The 22,957-nt window shown below is 46.7% G+C and overlaps 1 long non-coding RNA gene across 1 annotated transcript; it reads right to left on the minus strand.

Annotated features, from left to right (window-relative positions):
* Positions 1 to 3,201: 3,201 nt before the first annotated feature.
* Positions 3,202 to 21,768, minus strand: LOC121042557 (uncharacterized). The gene is made up of 3 exons (XR_005796293.1): positions 21,234 to 21,768; positions 9,702 to 9,770; positions 3,202 to 3,673 (listed from the first exon to the last, which is right to left on the minus strand). It is a non-coding gene; the product is annotated as an uncharacterized LOC121042557 (long non-coding RNA).
* Positions 21,769 to 22,957: the final 1,189 nt, after the last annotated feature.

The raw sequence follows: 22,957 nt of genomic DNA on the forward strand, positions 1-22,957 counted from the left end.
TGGATGGCAGAAAATACAACTTTAATTCTACTCTACAGGCCATCAAAATTTCTCTAGAACAGCTTTTATAATAATAATAATAATAATATTTAATTATGTAAATAAAGCACAAAGGAAGTCCCCATCACCAGGCTCTGAGCAACATTGGGCTGGGACTGACACCATGACGTGTTCCTGAATTGACAGAGACAAGTTCACTTCTCTTTTCTGAATCTCAGACAAGACTATATGCCCCCCTGGGTTGGGGTGAGATTTAGTGGAATAATTCAATTAAAATAACGTATTCTACATGCCAATGACAACTCTAGCACAAAGCAGGTAGGAAGAAATGCCAGCCGAATTTACATACTTACAGTGGAGGTACTCCCTGATCGGTCAAAAAGAAACCAGCCTGTTCCAGATGAGTATTTCTGTCGCTACTTCTCCGCCAGCACGGGGATATGACATCCACACTGCCGATCTGTAGTGCCCCCTCCATTCGGAAGGTGCTTCAAAATGCAGGAAACAACCCTCCCTTTGACGGATGCCAGGTGCGGGAAGCATTGAAGAGATGCTTCGTGGTAGTGGCGGCAACAAGACACACGGAGATGAAAATAACGCGAGACGTAATACAAGAATAAACGATCCGGCACCCGATTCGCGAGCAAATTATCACATTGGTGCCTCCAGAATAAATTTAGAGCGTATCATTAAAGCTGTGTTTTCGTGTCCCACAAGGACACAGACTAGGTTACCCTAAGACAAAAGCATCAATGCGTCAAATGCACATACAGGTGGTCGAGGGCAACGAGAAATACGCTTTCATTGTGTCCTACTCATATTTTAAATGAATGCATTTCTTGTTGTCTGGTGTTCTGTGATCACACAGGGCTGAGCTATTCATAGCCAGAATGCTACTTGGCCTTTCAGGGTTATTCTTCATTGTTTCCAGATAAAACCGTTAAGCTTCATACAGGAATGCAGCACAAGAGCCAAAGATCTGTGTCATGTATTTTTTAGAGTAAATCATTATCATCCAACCAGAAAAGCAACATAATGGAATATTTCAATTTTGTCAGGGAAAACCTGCAACAAACTTAGATAATCTTGACGATATAGGAGTTTAATATTTTTAATGCAAAAAAAAAAAAAAGTTAAGTAAAAGTTTACAAATGCTCACCTTAAATTCAAAATCAGCTTCTGTGTGAAGCCAAAACATGTAGGAAAGAATGATCTAGAATATTTTTGAAAATTTGCAGCTGGCTCAGGATGAAGAAGCAAGCAGGCCTCAGATCCTCCAGGCTGGGGATTTCCTCATGGGAAACAAAACAGAGATGTTGAAAGAAGGTAGGAGGCGGCCCATGATGTGGGATTTTTTTCTTCAGGCAAATCTGCTTTTCAGGCTGGTCTGAATCCCCCAAAGGATCCCAGGATCCACCTTGGTTGGATGGGTCTCATGACCCCTCATTAGACCATGATCAAGGATCAGTACTCATCCTTCAGCCTGCGGTGTCCCTACAACACAGCTGGCAGCTAAATACAAAACCGGGGTGTCAAGCTCCAGGGGGGCTAGACCTTGGACACTGTGGTTGACGCCTTCATCTGGGAGAGCTTGGGATGCCCTTCTGTCCGGGCAAACATTGACCCAGGGGGGTAGACTCAGATCGATGGCCCTTGCTGTCTGTTCCCAGAGTCATGAGACCACCAGAGAGGCAGTACCAGCCAGGAGCTCACGCAGCCCTCTCCTGGTGTCCTCCCACCTCCTGGCTGCCCTCCCTTCGTGTCTTTTACTGAAATCCCCTCTTGTTGACCACTCAGGTTGGTGCTGCTCAGGCCCAGTCCACATCTCTCTCTCCTGCACCTCCTCCCACTCCCTCCCCACCAGTCTAAAGACCACCTGCTTGGGGCGATGCCTCAGTCTGCCTCTCCAGCTCCAGCGGCTCCCCAGCTTCTTGGACTATATCCCACTGCCTACCCCACAAATGCATGGAAGTTTCTGGAAGGCATCCCTAACTTTTCATACTCAAAGCTAATAGTTTTCTCCTCCAAACTTGCTGCTTTCACTGGACTTCCTGTCTTGGCAGGTGGCACCACCATCCATCCACACAGTGGCGCAGACCTCGCATCTTAATTTCTCACTCGGCCTTGCAGTCCACGTGTCACTCAGATCCTGCCAGTTCTGTCTCCAAAACATCTCCTGCCCCTGCCCTCTCCACGCCAGCTCTCCTCCTTCTCCCCTCATCCGAGCCCACGGAACAGCACACGGAGCTCCGAGCCTTGAATCTGGACCCAGGCTTGAATCTTGGCTCCATCTCTTATTGGCCGAGGTAAAGCTCCGTGCCTCGGTTTCCCCAGCTGCAACATGGAGAAAAGACTATTTCCCATCCCCTAGGTTATGGAAGCGTTTGCACAAGGCCATCCAGGCGCATGGCCAGCACTGTCTCCAGGGGCCTTGGTCTGAAGCGGGCTTCCAGATGGGCCTGTTTCTTCCTGCCCTTCGCCGTCCACCCCCTGTGTGACAGCCAGGGTAAACCAACGTGAACCAGATCACACGGCTCCCTGCTTAACACCCTGTACTGGCTTCCACTTCTTACTGGAATCAAGTCCATACCCCTCGCTGGGGCCCGTGAACTTGGTCTCTCCGCACTGTCTCGGACCATCTGACTGCGTCTGCTGCGGGGCCTGCCTGGCTCACGACCCTCCCAGCACATTCTCCCTCCTTCGCGTGTTTTCCTGCCCACGCCAGCTGCATCCCCTCCTTGAAGCCTGTCCTTCTGTCTGTCCGAATGTTTCACCTGCGGTCTTCACGAGGCCGGCTTCTTCCTGCGTCCAGGCCTCTGCGTGGATGTCCTTTGCCCAGAGGGACGTGCCTGGACCCTGCTATCCTGTCCCCGTCCCCGGCACTGTCTCTACGTCTCTGCTGTGTGTTGTTGGGCTCAAACCCTCTCCCCTCCTTACAGCCTGCCGACTTTCCCCACTGACGGGAGGCTGCCCACTCCTCCTGTCATTTCTAGAAGTTCTCTGCCGAAGTCAGAGCCCCTCACCCAAACCACTCACTCCTGTTTCATTCCGGGCAGTAATATTTGCAGACACGGTGCATCCAGCCCAGGGCCTCTGGCTTGGCTCCCTGGCCCTTCCCTCCCGGGAGCTTCAGCCACCACCTGTCCTCCCTCCGTCCCTCCCCACCTTCCTTCTCGCCCACCCTTTCTCAGCTCCCTTCCTTGTGCGGTCGCTGCCATTTTTGTCTGCCTATATCCTCGACTCTCTTGCCCTCATGCTTTTTCACACTTGCTCAGCCACGCCACTGCTCTGAAATCCAGGCCTCTGCCAACTGGATGTAGCTGGGCCAAGACCACAGCACGTTGCCTGGTCTCACCTGGAATTCATGATGGACAGGCTCCAGTGGACCATAGTGATGTCAAACATGTGATGTGTCAACCGTGGTTCACTCTCTCTCCCATTTCTCCTCGGTGACTATTTCCCCAGCTTTTCCTCTCTCCTCAGGCACCCACAACCTCTTCTCCCCCTTTGCAGCTAGCGGCCTGGCCTTCTGCTTGACTGGGAAATTGCCCCCAACCACACCCCTCTTCCATCATGCATCTGGGTTTGCACATCCTGCCTCCCATCTACTCACTGTCAGCCGGTGGTCCTCAGACTGTGGTCCTGGAACGGCAGCATCAGGGTCCGCTGGGAACTTGGAAGAAATGCAAATCTACAGGTCACATCACAGGCCTAAAAACTCTGGGGTGGAGCCCCAAACTCTGTGTTTTAAATTTTTTTTTTCAACGTTTATTTATTTTTGGGACAGAGAGAGACAGAGCATGAACGGGGGAGGGGCAGAGAGAGAGGGAGACACAGAATCGGAAACAGGCTCCGGGCTCCGAGCCGTCAGCCCAGAGCCTGACGCGGGGCTCGAACCCACGGACCGCGAGATCGTGACCTGGCTGAAGTCGGACACTTAACTGACTGCACCACCCAGGCGCCCCCCAAACTCTGTGTTTTAACAAGCCTTTGGGTGAATTTGGAGGCACTTGCAAATTTGACAACTACTGCTAGAGATAGAGACACATTTCCATCAAAGGCCGACCTTCCTGCGTGCTTCGCCCCCCTGACCTACTCAAGGGCGTTGCTCCAGCAGAGATCAAGGCCAACCTATACCCCTCTGGAGCCCTGCTCCAGCCAGGCCACCTTCCTCTCTCGTATTCCCAACTCCATCCTTTCTATGAGTTCATTCCCATCCGCACTGAAACCTGATGTTAGTCATCTCATCTTACCCCCCACCCCCAAAAAAATCAATTGACCTCCAAGCAGGCATCGATGCTGCAGTCTGGAAGCAGAGCTTCTTCTCTGAAAAACCTCAGTGTCTGCTCTTAAGGCCTTCAACTGCTCAGACAAGGCCCACCCACTGTGTCAAGGGTAACTTCCTTCACTCAAGGTTAATCGATTTGACCACATCTACATCTAATCATATCTACAAAATCCTTCCTTCCTTTCTTTTATTTTTTTTTTTAAGTAGGCTTCATGCCCAGCATGGAGCCCGGCGAGGGGCTTGAACTCACAACCCTGAGATCAAGAGTTGAGCTGAGATCAAGAGTCAGACACTTAACCGACTGAGCCACCCAGGCGCCCCTACAAAATACCTTCATAGCAATACCTTGGGAGTATTCAATGAAAACTAACGATCATACCATCCATGTGCCATGACCCCCAAATTCATATTTTGCATCCAGGTCACTTTCCTGAACCCAGACTTGTGTATCCACCTGCCTGCTCATTACCTCCACTTGGATATCCAACACAAGGATCTCTTCGAGGCTGAATCTTACCGGCAGATTCCCTCTCATTTAGTGGCAACTCCATCCTTCCAGCCTTGTTCTTAAAGCCTGTGAGTCTCTCCTTCACGCCCCATAATCAAGTCCTGTGGGCTCTCCCTTCTTCCCTATGCCCTCCTCGGCTTCCACCTCTGCCCCCGACCTCGTCACCTCTCCCCCGATTACTGCAATAGCTTCTGAATCGGGGGCTCCCAATATGAACTCCTCCTCATGCGTAACCCAAGCTAAGCATCCCTTCGCTCTGGACCAGACTGCACCTCATGTGGAATCCAGAATAAGAGCCAAAGACCTCTGCGTGGCCCCCCAGACTTAACAGGAGCTGCCCCCTTTCCTCACTGACCCCACCGGCCTCTCCCCTCCACGTGAGCCACTCTGACCACACTGAGCCCTGGTGTTCCTTAAATACGGCAGGTGCACTCCAGGGCTCAGACCCCAGAGTGTTCCCTCGGCCGGGGACGTTCTTCTCCAGGTACCCACATGCTGACTCCCTGCCTCCTTCAAGTCTTTGCCTGAATGTCTTTTCTCACCAAGACTCCCTGAGCGTGTACGTCACCTAACCACATTCCAGCACAGCCCCCCACCGTCCTCACCCTGCTCTAACTTCTCCTGGGGTTCACGGCCGTCTCGGCACCGTGTGTACCCGTTACAGCCGCTGTGTGTCTAGCTCTTCCCCATAGAACGCAGACAGATGTCTCTCGGCTCTTGACACGATGTCTCCCCCATGCGCAGAAGGACACGAGCACATGTGGGCTGAGCGGGTCCTGTGTGACTGTGTCTTCTCCGCGCATTTAGTCCTGGTCTCTCTCTTGCACTTGGGCGTGAGCTCCTTGAGGACGAGCTGCCGTCCCTCTCACGCGGGCCCTCATACAGGCCCTGATGGCCGGCAGGCACCAATCTCTGTGGAGGCGTCAGGAGCTTGTCTTAGTCCATCCGTGCTGCGGTAACAAAACACTACAGCCCGCGGGGCTTACAAACAACTCACAGTCCTGGAGTCCGGATGCCCGAGATCGGGGCGCCAGCACAGTCCCGTGACGGCCCTCTTCTGAGTTGCAAATGTCTCACTGTGTCCTTACGTCACCCTTACAGAGGTGAGGGATCTTTCTAGGGCCTCTTTCATAAGGGCACCAATCCCATTCATGAGGCTCCACCCTCATGACCCAAGCACCTCTCAAAGGCCCCACTTCCTACCACCGTCACCTGTGGGGTCAGGGTTTCAGCACGGGAATTCCGGGGGGACGTAGGCATTCGGACAGTGGCATAGCTTCTCTGACCGACGGGGGTCTTCAGAGAGGAAAGGGGGGCCAGGTCCCACCACTTACACTATCCCATCACCCTCTTACCCCGGACACAGTGGGCTGGGCTTTGTTGGTTTCCGGAGGATTCCGAAATGAGCACTGTTTTCTTTTTTTTTTTTTTTTTAATTTTTTTTTCAACGTTTATTTATTTTTGGGACAGAGAGAGACAGAGCATGAACGGGGGAGGGGCAGAGAGAGAGGGAGACACAGAATCGGAAACAGGCTCCAGGCTCCGAGCCATCAGCCCAGAGCCTGACGCGGGGCTCGAACTCACGGACCGCGAGATCGTGACCTGGCTGAAGCCGGACGCTCAACCGACTGCGCCACCCAGGCGCCCCATGAGCATTGTTTCCAACAACACCAGTTGACAGAGGACCCCGGCCCTGCCTGTCCCCCTTCACCACCAAATGACCACAAGAAGCTGACTTCTCCCAGGCAGGCATTCTGCATCCCAGACGGAACGGGAGAAGGTCCCCCCAGCCTAGTAATGCCTGGCCTGAACACTCCGGCCTCGGACGAATCGGCGAAGCCACTCCGAGCCAAGCCAGGCATCACTTTAGAACTCCGGATCTATCCACCGCTCTGTCTCCAGTCACCGGGACCTTGGCTTTGTCACCCGTGCGCACATTCGCTGGAGACTCAACGTTCAGTGTGACAGAATTCACGTCGCCCTCATCCGTGACTTCCACACACGCTGAAAGGCAATTAGGGTTTTGCTCTCCCTTCTAATGCCGGAACTCAGTGTTGCATCGTCAAGGAAAAAGATTCCTGCTTAGAAAAACACGGCCTTTGGGGAAAAGAGGGAGAGATTCTTATCTGGGAACGAATGGGGCAAAAGGGCTAGCATTTTACAAGCTTCGATCAAAGCCAGGACGAGCTCTCCGAATGAGGACAGCTGGGGAGACAGGAACTTCCAAGCAAGGAGGTCACAGGCCCGGCTGGCTCTCTGGGGGGGCTGCTGGAGCTGACAGGCAGCAGGCGGTGGTATGGTTTGCAGACTGCTCGCTCTCTCTCTCTCTCTCCCCTGCTGGCTGCGCGGGGGGCCTGTCCGGTCCTCATCAAAATCGCTGCAGCCCCGCTGCCTTCTTGTCTGCGCCTGTTGGCTTCTCAGCACTTCATTAACTTTTAAATCCAGCCATTTAAATGCCCGCATTGGCCTAGCTCCCCTTTACCTAAAGGAATCATTAAGACACCGTGTCACTCCTCACACGCTTAAACCCTCTCACCCGGGCATCTGGAGAGGCAATCTTTTGTTGGCTCGTTTGTTTTCACCTCATCCAATGTATTTACTTTTTTATTTTTATTTTTTTATTTTTTATTTTTTTTTAATGTGAAATTTATCGTCACATCGGTTTCCATTCAACACCCAGTGCTCATCCCAACAGTGCTCATCCCAACAGGTGCCCTCCTCAATGATGACGCTGCTTTAACTCGGTGCCTATGAAGCAAAGCAGTAACGTCCACTGACCAAACCGGTTCTGGAAGCAGGAGCTGCTCCTAAGAGCCCTGGCCAGACTCGTTCCTTCCAGAACCAGATGGAAGCTCGGCTGCGGGGGGGGGGGGGGGGGGGGGGGGGGGGCCCCCCGCGCCCTTATGGGGACCCCTCCCCCCCCCCCCCCCCCCCAGAAAGTCCTTCCTCGTGTCTGACCGCACTCCTCAAGCCCATACCCTCTCCTTTGCACGAAGGCACTTCAAGTTACTGAATAACTGTTCAACCTGATTTCCTCTAGAATAAAAGTATTTTGTACCTTTTTAACGTTATAAGACGATTCCATTTTTTTTCCTCTTGGTTATTTCTACCCCTTTAAAATGTGAAGACCAACACCGTATGTTACCAGATCAAAAAGTCCAGAATATTGTTCAAAGACACGTAGCCAAGCGTGCTGCCTTGACTGCCTGCATTCAAATTCCCAGCTCTGTCTCCTACTGGCTCCGTGGCCTCGGGCCAGTGGCTTAGCCTGTCTGTGCTTCAGTTTTAAACATCTGTAAAATGAGGATGGTAACAGTATGTAGGGCATTCGCATATCATGAAGTTAAGTAAGTTAATACATGTAAGAATATAGGTAGTACTGTTTTGTGCCATAGAAGAGTCTACTATGAACATTAGTTCATATGAACATTTAATTTTCTATAAATAAATATAATTTTGAGTCTGAGCATCTATCCAAACAGGCTCGCTGGAAGCTTCCTTGCTCTGGTCTTCAGGGCTTGCTCTGGGGTGTCAGTGGGTCCAGGTCTGTCCACACAGATTCCTGCTCAGTCCCAAGACCTCTCGAAGGTCCGAGGCTCCTGTGCCGGCTTGGGCCTCCCTGCTCTGGCCGAGTTTCCCGAGAACCCACGTGCCAGGGCACACGTGCGACACCGTGGCCTGTGTGGTATCCTCAGCACCTAGCGTGAGGCTTGGAGAGAGCCCAGCACTCCACGCCCGCAAAGGAGAAATAAGGACACGGCCCGTGGGCGCAGCACAGGGTCGTAGCCGTGGGTTTAAGCGTCTGTGAAAAGGCCCGAACCCCAGATCTCCAGCCTGCCCTCGAGAAGCCGACGGGAGCGGCCAGGTCGGGTTTACTCGACAAGGTCAGTTTACAGGATACAAAATGCAGTCGTACTTTCAGAGTAGATGTAAAACTCCATCTTGGATACTGTAGCCGCCGCTTTCATGACATGGAAATATCTTGTTACACAAAAAAGTCAGGTTATAAAACACCATCAAGAATTGTGTCTATATTCAGTTCCCAGGACTGTGGTAACAAGGTGTCACAACGGTGTGATTTAGAACAGCGGAAGTTCATTCTTTCACAGTCCTGGAGGCCAGAAGTCCAAGATCAAGGTGTGGGCAGGGCCAAGGCCAAACTCCCTCTGAAGGCGCTGGGGGAGGGTCCTTCCTGCCCCTTCCAGCTCCTGGTGGTTCCAGTGACTGCCATTCCCTTGCTGTCCCAGCATCACGTCTGTCCTCGTCTTCATGCGGTGCCTCTTTGTGAGCATCTGTCTTCACGTGGGGACGTGTCACATTAACTAATTACATCGGCAATGACCTTATGTCCAAATAAGGTCACGGACGGGCGTACTGGAGGTTAGGACTTCAATGTATCTTTTTTGGGAGATATAATTCAGCCCATGACAGCCTCTCGTGTTGAATTAAAGAGCCTACATCTCGGGGTGCCCGGGGGGGCTCCGTCGGTTGAGAGTCCGACTTCGGCTCAGGTCATGATCTCTGGGTGGGTGAGTTTCGAGCCCCGTGTCGGGCTCTGTGCTGACAGCTCAGGGCCTGGAGCCCGTTCCGGATTCTGTGTCTCCCTCTCTCTCTGCCCCTCCCCACACTCACTCTCCCTCTCTCTAAAATAAATAAACATTAAAAAAGAGTTAAAAAAAGAGCTACATCTTTTTCAACAATGACAAATGACTACATCTCTTTCTGGAAAACCACACACACACACACACACACACACACACACACTTTTACCTGAAAGAGAGCTTATCCTGCCCACCGTTGTCACCCTCCCTAACACCTCGTGTTGAGTTCTCCCCTCCCCCCACCCCACCAGGCCAGCTAAGCTGAGGCCTGGAAGTGGGTGTCTGTCTATCTGCCTCTACTTACTGGTTCCGGCACACATCTTCACAGGCATTTATTCATTATGTGAACGCCCATCTCCACACAGTTTTGTCACTGTTTAAAAAACAAACAAAAAGAGTATTTTCTATGCCTTTTCTGAATCTTACTTTTCTCACACAGTAACATCCGGCAGAAGTTATCCAAGCTACCCAATAAGCCTCCAAATCACTATTTTTAAAAAATTTTTTTTTCAACGTTTATTTATTTTTGGGACAGAGAGAGACAGAGCATGAACAGGGGAGGGGCAGAGAGAGAGGGAGACACAGAATCGGAAACAGGCTCCAGGCTCTGAGCCATCAGCCCAGAGCATGACGCGGGGCTCGAACTCACAGACCGCGAGATCGTGACCTGGCTGAAGTCGGACGCTTAACTGACTGCGCCACCCAGGCGCCCCCAAATCACTATTTTTAATGGTTATATAATACATTCTGCAGTTTGGGCATTAGCTGAAAATTAACAGTGGCTATCTTCAGATACTTGGAGACAGGAGCTCTCGTCCATCATCCTTGTTTATGTGGGGCTAGCATGCAACCTGAGATACGATGGCTGTTCAATAAGCATGCGTGTCTCTGCCTTGTGAGTGAAGCATTTTCCAGAAACTCCAACTCCAGTAGAACTGGTATCACACACATAATCTTATTGCTGCTTAAAAAGGACACTGACACAGGGCGCCTGGACGGCTCAGTTGGTTGAGCGTCTGACTCTTGATTTCAGTTCAGGTCACGATCTCAGGGTCGTTGAGCTCCACGCTGAAGCTAGAACCTGCTTAAGATTCCCTCTCTCCCTCTGCCCCTCTCCTCTGCTTGCGCTCTCTTTCTCTCTCCAAAATAAAAACAAAAATGAAGAAGCAGAAAAAGCCCAACACTGACATTTTCGGGTCCCAGAGACTAATGGTCAACATTCTACATAAGTCACCATAGCAGCCTGACAGCATTAAATGCTTCTATAGCCAAGGACAGGGCTCTGAGGGGTGAGCACTAACCCACGTAGCTTGCTGGTCACATTCAGAATTCCAACCCTGATCTATAGCTCTCCCAAGACCATCTCTCTCCTCCACATCTGTTTTCATAAGAGAAATAGCGTCTCTTTTGCTAGAATTCACTTGGAAAGCCTAGATGTGGTTGTTCCCGAACCCAGTCTCCGAAGTCTCACGACCATTAAAAATAAACAACGTGATGAAACAGACCGAAGATTTACAGAATTTTAGCAACCCAGAGAACTGGTCTAACTCTCCTTTGCTTATTTAAAATTGGCGACTTGGCTTTCGAGTCAGATGTGTCACACAGGAATGTCTAATTTCTTTTTGTCAATGTTTGTTTACTTATTTTCAGAGAAAGACAGAAAGCGTGAGCAGGGGAGGGGTAGAGAGAGAGGGAGAGAAAGAATCTTAAGTAGGCTCCGTGCTCAGTGCAGAGCTGGACAGGGGCTCCATCCCACGACCTTGAGATCATGACCTGAGCCGAAATCAAGACTCAGACACTCAACCGACTGAGCCACCCAGGCACCCCAAAAGTCTAATTTCTAAGGACACAAGAGAAACGACTCACACATGGCAGGCAGTAAATCATCAGGAGGTGAGTGGTAAGAGAGACAGAAGCCTGGGATTTCGGGCACTGAACCGGGGGAGGACAGCGGTGGCCTATGAAATTATACCAGGACTCCGCCACTTCTAGGAGTGCATTTTCTAGAAAGATTATTGGGAGCCTTTGACAAAAACACCCATATGAAAGTATACTGCAGTGTATGTTTCTTTAATTGTCAATCAATTTAGCGTGACCGTGATGGTGCACAGAGTGACCAGGGAGAATCACAATGAGGAAGGGATGTGAATTTCAAAGGTAATTAAGTGGTGCCTAGAATTTACGTTTCTTACCCTCCTCAGATAGCGGACGGTAACGTGGTTCTGAGCCTGGGCTAAACACTGTAACCGCCTGGGAAGTTATAAGAGTACCGAAGCCTGCATCTTGACCACTTGGTACTGAACACACTGAGCATTAAGCATCTCTAAAGCTCTGCATGTGACTTGGAGTTGGCAGGGGCTGAGACCCACATCGCTAGAAGATTCAATTGCAAGGGATTAAAACTGCTAAAACTTAGAAGGGCTGTCTGTGCAATAAGATGAAATTGAGAATGAGAAGTAATTTCCTTATGTGGCAACACAGCCTTCTATGGGCTGTTCTCAGCCCTGATCTTCAGCCTTCTCTCTGATTCTTCCCTGTACTTTCCTGCTGCAGAACCGAACTTTCCCCCACATACACCACATGTTTCTCCTCTGTTGCTTTGCTGATGCCTTCCCTCTTCCAGGAAACGCTCCCTAAATGACTCTTGCTGATTCTTGGCAATTCAACCTTAAAAGGCCCATCCCAGTGAAGCTTCCCTATGATCCCCTAAGGTGTGGACCCACTGGATTGCATTTAATGATCTGTTTCGGTGCCTGTGTCTCCACCGGACTTCAGCAAACACCATAAAAGCAGACTGCCCCATTCATTTTGGGTTCCCATCACCTAGGCCAGTCGCTGGAAATCACAGACGGCAAATGAGTAGGAGGTGAAGTCAGGAAGCAGGACGGCGTTACGCAGCATGTATCAGTTACTCATTTATTATAATCTTGAGAAATGTACAGTCTTGGCAGGCATATACACATGCAAGAGAAAATTTGCTCTGTCGATGACAGCCCCCAAAAGCTTAAAAAAGAACACTGTGGGGAAAAGGGGCAATGGAGAATTAGTCGCGTCTTATACGGCGTTTCTAAATGTTTCCTGGGGCGCCTGGGTGGCTCAGTCGGTTGAGCGGCCGACTTCGGCTCGGGTCATGATCTCGCAGTCTGTGAGTTCGAGCCCCACGTCGGGCTCTGTGCTGACGGCTCAGAGCCTGGAGCCTGTTTCCGATTCTGTGTCTCCCTCTCTCTGACCCTCTTCCATTCATACTCTGTCTCTCTCTGTCTCAAAAATAAATAAACGTTAAAAAAAATTAAAAAAAAATAAATTTAAATGTTTCCATTTTTCCTCTTTGCCCTCATTGTAAGAAGCCAAGTAACCTAAAGGTAGCCTAGTAGCCACATTATTTTTCTGCAGCCTGATGGAAACAGAAGATACTCAGTTTCTACAAGTGGTCCTACAGAAGAAACCCTTCCCTCTGGGAGATTACACGGCCCCGTAACACATCGCTGCAAACGTTTGCTGCCCACCCTAATCAATTTCTTGCAAACTCAGTAGCCAAATGGCAGTGACACTTCAGAAATACCAGAACCTGGTAATTTATTCCTTGACTGTCTTCCCAGACAATTAAGGACCTAGCATCTCCTGTGTGCTAAGCAATCCTGGGGCTACTCTTTCCAGCAACTTCCACAAGAGACGCTGTCAGAACTCCTTACAAACAATCAAGTCTGAAAGAGGCCCCTGGAGAGTGTCTGCACTTGAGCAAATGGTGCTGTTGCCAAAGCAGGGAGCAAACTTCTCCCGCCATGTGCAGCCCACGTTGTTAAAGATGGAGTTCTCGTCCAGGGTTTCTTGCAATCGTGCGGCCCTCTGCATTAGACTCTGCAGAATGACAGCAATTTGACCAAGAGTGCCTGGATGGCAGATGTTTTATGTACACTGTCAAGTTTAATGTGGTACAATCCAGGCGATTCTGCCCTGCCGGGCGTGTGGCAAGCGTGCGGAGGGCTGTCGACAGCCACATAGGGTGAGGAGGTGGCAGAATCGCGGGGTGATCAGCATTCAAAGGGAGCTAAGAGACCATCTCGTTCAGCCTCTTCATATTGCAGAGGAACTAAGATAGACCAGAGAGCACAATGGTTTCTTGTTGAAGAAACATACGGAGAGGTACATGCATGCCCGATCCAAATGTGGGGCTTGAACCGGAGTCTTCTGCCTGCCTAATCTAAACTGGCTACTTGCACTGTCCAGACACACCTGCTGATTTTCAGAACTTCATTTGACTCTTCACCCTGCAGGCTGCTTAAGGATGACCGATTGTATCAACTTGAGCAAGTGACGCTGAAGCTGTACAAATGGTCCGTATCTAGTCACTCCCACTCCGCATCCCTAATATGGCTCAAAGCCACCGAGTAATCCCTGCTGACATCCAGTTATGTTGTTGTCGCTCACCGAGTCTGGCCGACCCTTATCTTTGACCTAAAAATCCTTCAGAGTTAGTTCTTGGAATTTAAAGAGTTTCCAACAGGTATGGAGAGAAGCACTTCTATTAAGATCTTTGTCTCTTTAAAAAAAAAAAAAAAAGGAATAAAGGAGGAGATAGAAGCCAAAAGGAAACGTAATTATAGTTCTATTTGTCTTGCCTTGCGTCTCTGAGGGAAATGTGAATCTTTTGTACGAGTGGGTTAATTTCAGCTGAACGTCATTCAACTCATTCAAAGCTGGTAGGGTACTTTAGAGAAGAACAGAGTGGAAATTATAAGTAAAAAATAAAAATATTTTGCGTTCTAAAACTAGGATAAATTTTTCTGTAAGTTTTCTTCATCAAATAGAGACAAAATGAAGAAGAAAAGAAAAATAGAAGTGTGGCCTCATTAATTATTGCTTGTCCAACCCATGCATAAGGGCCATGGTGTGGACACCACATGCATATACACACACACCTGTGTACCCTAAATCTCAATGTCTTATATGTATCATGATTTCATGATAATAACCTCTGTCCCCTCCTCCTCTAAAGTAAATAGAACAAAAACATGTTGGCAGACACAACTCTTCTGCCCAACTCCTCCCATCATCCCCATAACGTACCTACCATCTCAAAAGAGTTGCCATCCATTTACAGTATCATGTTATCTGAAAACAATGAGAGTTTTACTTCTTCATTCCTATTTGGATGCCTTTTATTTCTTTCAGTTGTCTGATTGCTGCAGCTAGGGCTTCCAGTACTATGTTGAATAAAATGGTGAGAGTGGACATCACTTTTGTGTTCCTAACCTTAGGGGAAAAGCGCTCCTAAAACCCTAAAGACTCCAACCAAAAACTTCTAGAACTGATCATGAATTCAGTAAAGCTGAAGGATACAAGATCAATGTACAGAAATCTCTTGCATTTCTATGCACTAATTATGAAGCAGCAGAAAGAGAAATTAAGAAAACAATCCCATTTACAATTGCACCAAAAATAATAAAATATCTAAGAATAAACTTAACCAAAAAGGTGAAAGACCTCTACTCTGAAAACTCTAAAACACGGATGAAAGAAATTGAAGATGACACAAAGAAATGGAAAGACATCCCATGCTCCTGGATAGGAAGAACAAATATTGTTAAAATGTCTATACTACTCAAAGCAACCTACACTTTCAATGCAATCCCTATCAAAATACCAATAGCATTTTTACAGAACTAGAACAAGCAATCCTAAAATCTGTATGGCACCACAAAAGACACCAAATAGCCAAAGCAATCTTGAAAAAGAAAACCAAAGCTGGAGGCATCACAGTTCCAGACTTCAAGTTATATTGCAAAGCTGTGGTGATCAAAACAGCGTGGCATTGGCAGAAAAACAGACACACAGATCAACAGAACGGAATAGAAAACACAGAAATAAGCCAACAATTATACGGTCAATTCATCTTCAACGAAGGAAGCAAGAATATCCAATGGAAAAAAGACAGTCTCTTATTTATTTATTTACTTACTTATTTATAATTTTAGTTCAAGTTAATTAACTTGTAGTGTAGTACTGGTTTAGAAACAGAATTTAGTGATTCATCATCTACATATAATATCCCGAAAAAGACCATCTCTTTAACAAATGGTGTTGGGAAAACTGGACAGCAACGTGCAAAAAGGGTGAAGCTTTCTGACACCATACACAAAAATATTTTCAAAATGGATTAAGACCTAAATGTGAGACCTGAAACCATAAAAATTCTAGAAAACAATGCGGGCAGTAATTTCTTTGACATCAGCCCTAGTAACTTCTTTCTAGATAGGTTTCTTTTTTAATTTTTTTTAATGTTTATTTTTGAAAGAGAGAGAGACAGAGTGTGGGTGGGGGGGGGGCAGAGAGGGAGGGAGACACAGAATCTGAAGCAGGCTCCAGGCTCTGAGCTGTCAGCACAGAGCCCGATGCGGGGCTCGAACTCACAAACCATGAGATCATGACCTGAACCAAAGTCGGTCGCTCAACCGACTGAGCCACCCAGGCGCCCCTAGATAGGTTTCTTAAGGCCAGGGAAACAAAAGCAAAAATAAACTATTGGAACTATATCAAAACAAAAAGCTTCTGCACAGTGAAGGAAACAATCAAAAACTAAAAGGCAACCTATGGAACAGGAGAAGATATTTGCAGGTGACATATCTGATAAAGGTTAGTATTCAAAATATATAAAGAATTTACAAAACTCAACACCCAAAAAACAAATATTCCAAATAAAAAGTGGGCAGAAGACATGAACAGACATTTCTCTGAAGAATACATACAGATGGCCAGCAGATATATGAAAAAATGTTCAACATCACTCATCATCAGAGAAATGCAAGTCAAAACCGCAATAAGACATCACCTCACACCTGTCACAATGGCTAAAATCAACAACGTAAGAAACAACAAGTGTTGGTGAGGATGTGGAGAGAGGGGAACCCTCTTGCACTATCGATGGGAATGAAAACTGGCACAGCCACTATGGAAAACAGTATGGAGGTTCCTCCAAAAATTAAAAATAGAACCACCCTATGATCCAGTATTGCACTACTGGGTATTTACCCCCCAAAATACAAAAACACTAGTTCAACGGTTTTTTTTTTGTTTGTTTTTGTTTTTGTTTGTTTGTTTTTATTTTTGGGACAGAGAGAGACAGAGCATGAACGGGGGAGGGGCAGAGAGAGAGGGAGACACAGAATCGGAAACAGGCTCCAGGCTCCGAGCCATCAGCCCAGAGCCTGATGCGGGGCTCGAACTCACGGACCGCGAGATCGTGACCTGGCTGAAGCCGGACGCTTAACCGACTGCGCCACCCAGGCGCCCCACAAAAACACTAGTTCAAAGGGATGCATGCACCCCTATGTTTATTGCAGCATTACTTCCAGTAGCCAACTTATGGAAGCAGCCCAAGTGTCCATGATAGATGAGCGGATAAGGAAGACATGGTATGTATATGCACTGGAATATTATTCAGCCATAAAATGAATGAAATCTTGCCAGTTTCAATAACATGGATGGAGCTAGAGACTATTATGCTAAGCAAAATAAGTCAGTCAGAGAAAAGCAAATGCCATATGATTTTACTCACATGTAGACTTTAAGAAACAAAACAAACGAGCAAAGGAAAAAAATGAGAGAGAAAGAGACAAACCAAGAAAGAGACTCTTAACTCTTGAGAACAAACTGATGGTTACCAGAAAGGAGGAGTCCAGGGGATGGATCAACGAGGTGATGGAGATTAAAAAGCACACTTATCATGACGAGCGCTGAGTAATGTATAGAATTACTGAATCACTCTATGGTACTCATAAGCTGATATTACATTGTATGTTAACGGACTGGAATTTAAGTAAAAACTTTTAAAAATTTATTATAAATAAATAAGTTTTAAAAAATGAAATTATAACTTTAAAAAAAAAGGGTGGCCATCCAAATGAAAAACAAAAAAAGAGCATGGACCTGTGAGCCGGGAGAGCTTGATCACAGGCAATTTTGCCTTAAAAAATGGCCCAATTGATTCCTTATTTAGAGGACACACCTACACATAGTCCTTTTCTTCATTAGGTAGCCTTGAAATGAACAAATCCTTTGACAGACTTTAAATCAAAATGCTGGGGAAAGGGGCACCCAAGTGATGAGCGTATGAACGGGACGAGACCCCTGCCCCAACACACACACCAAAATACAACATGGCGCCTCCACTGGAACCAGTGACTGGGTCATGATTCCAAGACAACACTGATTATAAGACACGCTTCTATCTTTCAAACGACTAAGAAAAATAATTTGTAAGTGAAGCAGGATGCCTTAATGACGGTCTGGGTACTAGAGCACTGTATTGTTCACACCAGTCTCTCCTTACTCTGAGCACCTTTATTCTCTCCTCAGGGATCTGGCAATGTCTCCTGCCTTTGCTCGCATGGGTTGCCCTGCACTAGGCAATCCTTCTGCATGTCATATATCTCAGTACTAATTCCTTTTCACCTACTTCTTTTCTTAGATCCTTCTCTTGGTCAGCTTTCGGTAAGTTGTGCCATGGTGGCAAACACCACTTAAATCGCCGGGGCTTAAAACAGCAAAGGGTTTAGTTCTCGCTCCTGTTAAATGTGCTTTGCAGGTTGGCTGTGGCTCTGCTCCACAGGCCCTCATTCTGGGGTCTGGGCTGAGGGCAGGGCCCCTATCAGAGGCACGCAGTCCTCAGCGCAGAGGGGAAGAGAAACAGTAGATGGGTGGTGGTGGCTCCTGTGGCTTGTGCTTAGAAATACATACGTCACTCTACTCCCAGGCCATTAACTCATGCTCACGTGGCCAAGCGTGTCAGGATTGGGTGTGGGGTATGCTCCTCCCACAGATAGATACAGGAAGGAGGGGCCCCGGAGGGAGAGGTCGAATGGAAGGGCAGTGAATATTTTAAACAGATGTTGCAATCTGTCGTTAAGCCTCTGATGGTCACTTTTCAGTAAGTTAGATAATCTAGTCATTCTACCAAAGAGCCATATGCGCTCGACCAACACACATTTATACCCTGCTGCTCTGTTTTCATGCTTTTTTATTTAATAACTTTTTCTTTAAGGGAAAAATTATATGTAATTTTTGGAGATATTTTAGTGTCAGTGAAACTCAATCCTGTAGCTACAACACACTCATGACTTATCAAAGCACCATCAATAAGACAGCCAGGACGAAGGCTAGGACTAAGTCTCCCCACACAGAGGCAACGGGAACCGCGTCTGCTGTCTCCTGGTCAACATCAAGCCTAAGCCGTCATTGTTTGCAAGACGCATTTCAATTGCACATTTGTTGAAGTGTGGAAAAAATGTCTATTACAATCAACAAAATAGAGTACTTGTGCGTATATGTATGTGCATGTAAAATGAGACTGACTGATCAGTTCGATGTTCTACATCTTTGCTCCTCAAAGTGTGGCCTGCGGTTCACAGCTATTGACGCCCCCTGGGAGCTGGTTTAGCCATGCAAATTGCCGTCCCCAACCAAGACCCACTGACTGGGAACATTAATAGGATCTTCAGGTGATCCCCATGCCCATTTAAGCATGATAAGTAGTATTCTAAGTAACGTCGATGTCATAGCTGGTAAGTGCATCATAACAGAGTGAACACACAGGTGCATGCACACGGGTCATGGAGACAATGGGCTGACACCCACTCCTTCCTGCATGCTGGAGCTCCAGCCAATAGGGCAAGAGGGAAGAGTTCTCTCATTCGGCAAGAGTGACAAGGACAGATTGGATATCTTAACCCTGGCCACAGTGAAAATCATCTGGAGAAGTTTTTTAACAATACTGAAGCCTGGGCCTCGCTCTCGGAGATTCATTTAGTTTGGGGCACTTGACTGATGTGTAACCTGGGTGGGGCTTCCCATTCAGGGGGCTGGGGGAGTGCAGCGGGGAGCGGAAGGGAGGTCTGTGAGCTGGGAGCAGAACTGGCAAGCTCTCCTGTGAGCTCCTGAGTCCTCACCTTCACTCGGGCCACTGTATAAATAGGACTCAAGTTAGGGGCAGAAAAGAGAAAGATGTGTTGCACAGGGTTTAGAGCTGATAGGAGCTAGGCTAATAGGACTGAGCAGCGGAATGAGGACTCGGGATTCGGTCTGATTGCAAACTCATGTGTAAACAGCCCACGCACATGTGATACAGGGAAACCACACTAACTTAAAGTCCAAAGACCCGGATCATCTCTTCTTTAACCCTAAATAAAGCAGCTAAACGCCCCAAGCCTCGGTGCCCTGTTCTGTTAAATGGGCTTAAAAATGATACCAGCCTCTCTCCACACTTCATGGGATTCTGAGGTTTACAGGGATGCTCTTTATAAGATGAATCTTACTATGCAGAGACAAGGTGTGTTCATTTTTTGCGCACATTTTTAGAATGGTTTTCAGTTTATTTTCTCTCCCTAAAGAGCTACAGATTATTTATAATTTAAAATAGAATGCCTTTTATCTTATATCATTTGAGGGTAGGTAAACAAGCCAAAATCAGGAGTTTCAAACTGGGTTCCTTGAAGCACTGGGGTTTGCTAAATTTGGGCACCACAAAATATTTTTCAAGCACACCTGGGGGAGGGAGGTTGGTGATTTTTTATTTCCACACTTGAACCAACTTATGAGAGACTATGTCATCTGAATTAGTTTGTCTTCTTCAACTTCCAAATTGGGTCTCCACCTTATGAGGACATATGAGGGTTTTTGTAAGGGAAGACTAAAATTACATCAGAAAATAACCAGTAAAAATATTGCCACCAATGGGCAGGATTTTTGGAATGATATTTGTTTTGGTATTAGTATCATTTTTCTCTGAGGTCATTTAAGGATTTTTTTTCACTACATATGTATAATTGATGATATTTGTTTTTGCACAGGTAGTTAAAGCGGCATACTTTAAGAGAGTTTCATATATGTGCATGTCTCCACACATATGTATGTCGAGATATATGTGCATATGTGCATGAACATTCATATTCACACATAGTGATTTTGACGAGATGGCGAACCTCTGCCATTAAAAAAAGTTTTCCTTAATGTTTATTTATTTTTGACAGAGAGAGACAGAGTGAGAGCAAGCATGAGTGGGGAGGGGCAGAGAGAGAGGGAGACCCAGAATCCTTAGCAGGCTCCAGGCTCCGAGCTGTCGGCGCAGAGCCCAACACGGGACTCAAACCCACGGACCGCGAGATCGTGACCTGAGCTGAAGTCGGACACTCGACCAACTGAGCCCCCCAGGCTCCCCTGACCCTCTGCCACTCTTAAAAGCCTCTTGGGTTGTCAGGGTCATAGATATAGAATGAGCCCATCTGTTTATCTGGGCATCTATAAACATCTGAGAGGATGGCATTATTATTAAAACAAGTAGACCTTCACGTATTCTACCTTTGAAATGTCTAACCATCTTGAGTTGGGTTACAAATGTTGGCAGCCATCACCCAGACTTCTGAAGTGAAAAAAAAAATCACTTTCGCTGAAGCTACTGACAACAAGATAAAAAATTCATCCAAAATTTCATCCAAAAGGATAAAAAATTCAAAAGATAGGATGAACATTGGCTCCCCCATATTTCTTCGCTCAGGTGTCAATACTACGTCTCTGGGACGTTCCCTAATGACTCCTCCTGCTTGGCAACGGAGGCGAAACATGGCAGTGCTCATTAATCTCATGGGGAAAGTGGTATGTGTAATGAAAAAAGCATCTGTACATGAATCTTGACTTCTACTTTGGGAGATAAAAAATAGGATTCACTGGGAGTAAGACGATGAACGCCCCTATATGATCTTTCTTCCTCCACGCAGTTCTACTTTTCATCTTTAAACTAGAGATATTCTGATACCAAAAAAAAAAAAAAAAATAGCCATTTTACCTCCAATCCAACTGTATGTTCTTGGAAGTTAAAGACCATCCCGCAGCTTATGGTGAGAAGCTCAAACCTCTTCGCTGTGCTGCGGGGGATAGCAGAGCACGAGAAACTACCTTCATGAAACACACTTTCCTCCAGCCTGTGTCGAATACAGCGTGAGGGCAATCACGAGACTGCAGAGGACTAAATCCTGAAAAGAGAGAACAGAAATAGAGCTCACCATTAAGAGTAGAGGCATTGGGTTTTTTTTCCTTTGTAGGTTTTTTGGGGGGAGTCGTTGGGGGCTAAGGGATATGGGATATGTATTGAGCTACATCTTAGAAATTAAGAGTTACATAAGGTAAGTAAAGATAAAAGGGAATAAAAGATTCATGTTAGGGAATTTTTGTTTTCAAAACAACTCAGTACTCTCTGTGGTGTTAAGGGATAATCAGAAAAAGGTAGTTCTTTCAACTCAAGTAACAAAGAGAAAACTAGGCTTTGATCACTTCAAAGGAAACCAAAGACTGCAAATGGGAAAACCTTAAGAACAGATGGAGAGGGAGAGTATGAGCTTGCGAGAGTGTAGTAGTAAAGTAAAGCAGCCCTCGAAAGACACGATAAAATAATCCCGAATACCATATATGCACCTGTGGTGTAGACAGTCTGCTGTGGTTCTCAGTGCAGGCTGTGAGCAAGCCTGCAGTCTGGGGGGTGAGGAGCTCTTTGGCCTTTGGATGCAGAATGTGGTCAGACAGACGAGAAACCAGATGCAACCCTGAGGGGGTGCAGGGTCTCATCAACTTAAGTCAGGGAATTTAAAGTTGTGAATCATTAGGTTGCTATTTTTAAAGACTGGGTAGGGAGACAGCATAAAACATCAGGAGGTATGAGAAGTAAGGCGTTGAGAGGTCCTATCTATCACCCTGTGAGCACATCATTCTGAATGTGGTGCCCAGATGCTGGGTCTGGGTCCAAACTTTGGGAACGAAAACTGGGTCTTGAGTCACATTCCAGAACTGTGCCTCAGATGCAAGCTGGCTCCCTCTGGACTACTGAGAAAACTTGGTAATCAGGAAGGTGAATCAAAAACTTAGAGATAATGAAGCCACTCTAACCCACAGTATTAATACTTTGGTGTAGAATTGAGGAATAAACGATGCAATCATCGTTTAATAAAATATGTGTCATGTTAAGTCACTAGAAACATACATGGGATTTCAGCACACTAGAGTATATGACATAGCAGCCCGGGGGTGTGATTTGAAATTCTCAGTTGATTGTAGACTTGTGGTTTTAGGTTGAAAGGAATAAGAGAATTTGATTAAGTTGGCAGACAACCTGATTTATCCACCTATACATTTATAAGAGCTAAGTGCTTAGAAAGAATTCGCTTGCTGGGTTTGTAAGTCTGTCCTGACAGGAATTAGAGGCGCTTCAGATGTATCAAATTTTGAGAACAGAGTTTTTAAATGCTTAAGGGAATTTAACCAACTGAGTTTCTGAGTTTCGTTGGTTGTTTATGTGAGTCTTATTTAACGTGAAGAGTTAAACAAATATTTTAAAAATTGCTTTTCAACTTTAAAAACTGAGCATTGGTTTATACAAAAATTATTTTAAATAGTTTTTTGAGACAAAATCTTTACTGATTTTTTTCAATCTCAACTACTATATACCTCAAATAGACTCAGAAAGGCATCACATTTTGCTTTGAAAGCCAAGTAGGGTTGCTTTCTTTTCCTTCATAG

Source organism: Herpailurus yagouaroundi, unplaced genomic scaffold (assembly GCF_014898765.1).
Source record: "Herpailurus yagouaroundi ecotype Mexico unplaced genomic scaffold, PumYag 29, whole genome shotgun sequence".
In the NCBI taxonomy this organism is placed as follows: Eukaryota; Metazoa; Chordata; class Mammalia; order Carnivora; family Felidae; genus Herpailurus; species Herpailurus yagouaroundi.